Below are 4,160 nucleotides of genomic sequence, written 5' to 3' on the forward strand. Positions count from 1 at the left end.
TCAGTACAGAAAGTTTATACACCTACATAAGATTACACAGGTGCTTTCTACCCAAGGAGCCTTTATCCAATCCAGGGTCTGTCCCTATCCCTCACTGAGTGTTAAGGGGTTGAATTGTGTCCCCCCAAAATGACTTGAAGCCCTAGCCAGCAGTACTTTAGAATGTGACTGTTTGGAAATAGGGTCAATGCAGATGTAATTAGTTGATTAGGTCATACTGAAATAGGATGGACTTCTAATCTAAAATGACTAGTGTCCTTAATAGAAGACAGCCGTGTGGAAACACAGACGCCCAGGTAGAATGCCATGTGACAATGAGGGCAGAGACTGGAGCTATGCACTACAAACTAAAGAACACCAGAATTGTCAGCAAACTACCAGGAGCTAGGAAGAGGCAAGAAAAGACTGACTCCCTGTAGGCTTCAGAGGGAGCCCTGCTGACACCTGGGTTTTGGACTTCCAAGCATCTAGAACTGTGAGATGATACGTTTCCATTTTTCCCCCTTTTATACTAAGTATTTATTCATATGCTGCTGCCAGTGTATATAAAATAACCATCCTTGTGAAATAGAAATTAATGAAAATTCAGAGAGGTAGATATTAAGGACTGACAAAAGCAGAAGTTTGTATGGTGTGGCACGTGTTACAGGGATCAGCTTTTTGTACAGGCTCCAAATTTAGCTCTCTTTGAATATTCACTGGTTCATGAGAAGTGGTTTAGAACACCTTCAAAGATTCATTTCACTACAAAAAGGAACAGACTTTCTGAGGTCTAAAGGGATTGGTATTTGAAGATACTCCAGTCAGCAGAGGGTCATGTTGAGTGTTCTGCAGACAGAATTGTTTCAAATCTGCAGCTACCTGGGAAACCTTCACGCGGTTGAGCCCGGCCTCCAGCTGGAGCTGTTGAACCACTTTCTTCATAGCGGTGACACTGGAGGAACCAGACATGGTGCACGCGAAAGCTGCGCCGATTTGTCGGTAGAGGGTCAGTCGGCTGGTCATAGGTCCAGGGGGCGAGATGGCGGGGCAGCGAAGCTAGGGGTGGAGCTTCCGTTTCCATTTTTTATAATGTACTTGTGGCACTTTGCTAGGGCAGTGCTAGGAAACCAATATGGCGGGTAACACTCATTTGTCACCCCCTGCAAGAAACAGTCAGAGTTAAAAGCCACATCTCTGAAACCACATTTTATCCCTAGTGAAATGAGATTTCTTAAATAATGAGCACATGATCAGCCCTAATATAGTCAGGGATGTGATAGCACAGGAAGAAAACAAGTTACACCTGATTTTTAGATTCCAAAGCCTGGGTCCCCGGGAGAATGTGGAAGACTGGAACATAGACATGATGTTTGGGAGAAATAAAGTTTGAAAAATGGAGCTCATGTCCATCCTTGCCAGGTGTGGAGGGAGAAGGGTGATGAAGGGACAGATGAGAATTTAGGATTGCAAGGATTCAGGGAAAGAGACTGCAACTAACTTGCCTAGAAGAGATCTGTGTAATGTGGGCTTGGGGATAAGACCCTGGGACAGTTCAAAGCACTTGATAAGCATTTAATCCTTATAGATCCCTATGAGGTAAGTACAGGGAGACACAAAAGTAGGTTTACAGTTGTGAACATGTGACATAGAATTTATTTTTGTATTATTAATTATTGTATTCTGTATGAACAACTGTAAACCTACTTTTGCCCCACCCTGTATTATTATTTATAAATGAGGGAACAGAGGATTAGAGGGAGTAGGTTGCACAAAGACACACCCCAGGTAAGTAGATATAGTAGCCAGCCACCATGACAGTCTCCCATTGTCACTGGCAAAGGGGTTCTTACCCCCACTCCAAGATAGAAAACTGGAAATAAAAGGATGACAGCCCAGAAACAAGCTGAAGCAAATAAACAACATGTAAGATGTCAGAAATGCTTGCAGTTTGGACATCAGACTTATGAATGAACAGGAAAAAAAAATACCTACATAGGCCTTTAAGAAAAGCAGAACTAAAGAATCATTCCACCCTTATTGGACTGGTGAACTGAAAACTTGAACCTGATTTCTCAAATGGGAATTTAGCATATGTCAAAGCCAAATAGGTTAGCTGGCCAAAATTTTGAGAGCTCAAAAGTTTCTAAATGTTTTACATTGTTAGAGTGTAACCAAGCAGCCTGGGGTCCAGCTGCCTGCCACTGTGCACAAGCATAACTCGGAAATAGGTGAAGAAGGAAGGAGGTTTTTATGATCAGGATTCCCAATTTGAGGGAGCTGAGGTCTCCCCTGATGCAAGCCATTCTCTTCTGCAAAACACAGAAATCCCCTTGTTCCCAGAAAGACTAAAAGCCAAACCCACGGCCAGAAGTGCCCCATCATTCCTTATCTGTCCTTTTGGAGCCCAGGGCGGCTACATGAATGGGTTTCCATCCTCAGGCTCTCTCCCCCTGGAGTGCGCACTTGTGGATTCCAGTGTCACCATCACGTAGTGTAGCCTCTCCCTCTCCCACTCCCTCATCCCTCCCAGGATGCACTATCAGATCACTCCAGTCAGTTGTGCAAGAGGCTCTGTCCATGGGGCCCCAGAGCCCAAAGCTGCTCACGCCCTTAGGACCGAGGAACTTTCCCAGACTGTGAATCTGTGCGCTGCTCTCAGGGCACGAGTAGAAGCTGTCCAGGACCCTTGTTCTGTGGCATAGGGTGGCAATCTCCAACCAGGCTCGCTGCTGGCGAGGTGCTCATCCTGTGTGCAGGCCTGCACCAGATCCTGAGAGCAGGGCAAGGCAAGAGCTGTTAGTGGTGCTCAGCATTTCTCAGGGAACCACGAATACTCTGCACCCCACCCTGCAGGGGCCGAGTGGCAAGGAAGAGAGCAAGCTCCTGTACGCCCACCATTTTAAGTCCCCCCCCCCCCCCAAGTCCATGTGCTGTGGGAGTGTCCAAATCCCAACCAATTTGGGCCAATGTCCACCATGTTTGTCAGCCCCACGGTGTCTTTGCCACTCTTCTGGCCACCATTTTCAGGAAGGGGACAGGATGTCATCTTGTTACACGAGTGTTGTGACCTTCTTGGCCATGCAGCCTCTTTGTAGCCTGTGGTGCTAGCTACTCAGCTGCTGGGGCGACATACACTGATTAGTGCAGCCACATTGACTTTGTTTACAGTTGCCCTTGGGCATTGTAATCTATCAAACCCCAGCTCCAGTTTCAATCTCAGGCTGCCTTTGGTGATTCCTTCAGCCCCCACCTTTCTGGGGGGCCGAGGACAGAAGGGAGGTGCCAGTTCTCGCACCACTTCTGGCGTCCCCTTCTCTTATCCCCATAATTTGGCCAGACCCACCCTGTTACAAGAGCATAGAGTGTATTAATAATGGAATATTATATTTTAAGGGTGAATCTTGTTTTTCTTATCTTTAAAATATATCTCTAACACTTAATCAAAAGCTGAAATCCACTAAAGCTGTTTTGTGGTAGAGTTTATCTTTTCTCTCTGTGAAGTAAATGCTATACTTTGCTCTATGTTAGTGTTATATGTCAGGCATATTTTCAGGATAACTCATCAGAGTATCTGGCAGTGAATTTCTAATGCTTTTGGCTGTGTGTTATTACATCAGATTTAATACATTATTACTGTAAGCTTAGGAGTTTGCCTACTGTTAACAAATGTGCTCTATTTTTATATTTATGTTTGAAAAGTTGTTTGTCCCAAATGAAAATTTCAAGGAACTATTAATGTACTTCTACCTTTTTGGTGGTAAAAAGAGAGAGAAAAGGTGAAACAGATTCAAAAGAAGAGGTTTACTGAAAACAAGGTGGAGGGAAACAGGAAAGGGAGGGAGCTTGATGCATCAAGGGAATGCACACTGGCAGGGAAGTATGGCTCCCGAGATGCTGCTGAGGTCTGGCTTACATAGATAGGGCTGGGTTCTTCATACAGGCACAGAGCAGATTGCTGATATCAATTAGTGCAGGCACAGAGCAGAGCTCTTTGGGAAGTACCTGAAGAGAAATTTTAAATGTATCTAGGAGAGGCTTAAAAAATAACTGAAGAGCATTTCTATCCATTTTAAAGAGGCTCAGCCTGTGCACCATGAGCTCTGTTTCCTGGTATTTACTCCCTTATGTATTAAATAGTCTCAGCCTGCCACATAGAATAAAGACAGGTCTGTGGGACC

The 4,160-nt window shown here is 44.9% G+C and overlaps 1 pseudogene; it reads right to left on the reverse strand.

The window, feature by feature from the left end:
- Positions 1-564: 564 nt before the first annotated feature.
- On the reverse strand, positions 565-951 carry LOC150006487 (guanine nucleotide-binding protein G(I)/G(S)/G(O) subunit gamma-5 pseudogene; annotated as a pseudogene).
- Positions 952-4,160: the final 3,209 nt, after the last annotated feature.

The sequence above is a fragment of the Furipterus horrens genome, unplaced genomic scaffold, assembly GCF_987537825.1.
Source record: "Furipterus horrens unplaced genomic scaffold, mFurHor1.1.pri manual_scaffold_6, whole genome shotgun sequence".
NCBI lineage: Eukaryota > Metazoa > Chordata > Mammalia > Chiroptera > Furipteridae > Furipterus > Furipterus horrens.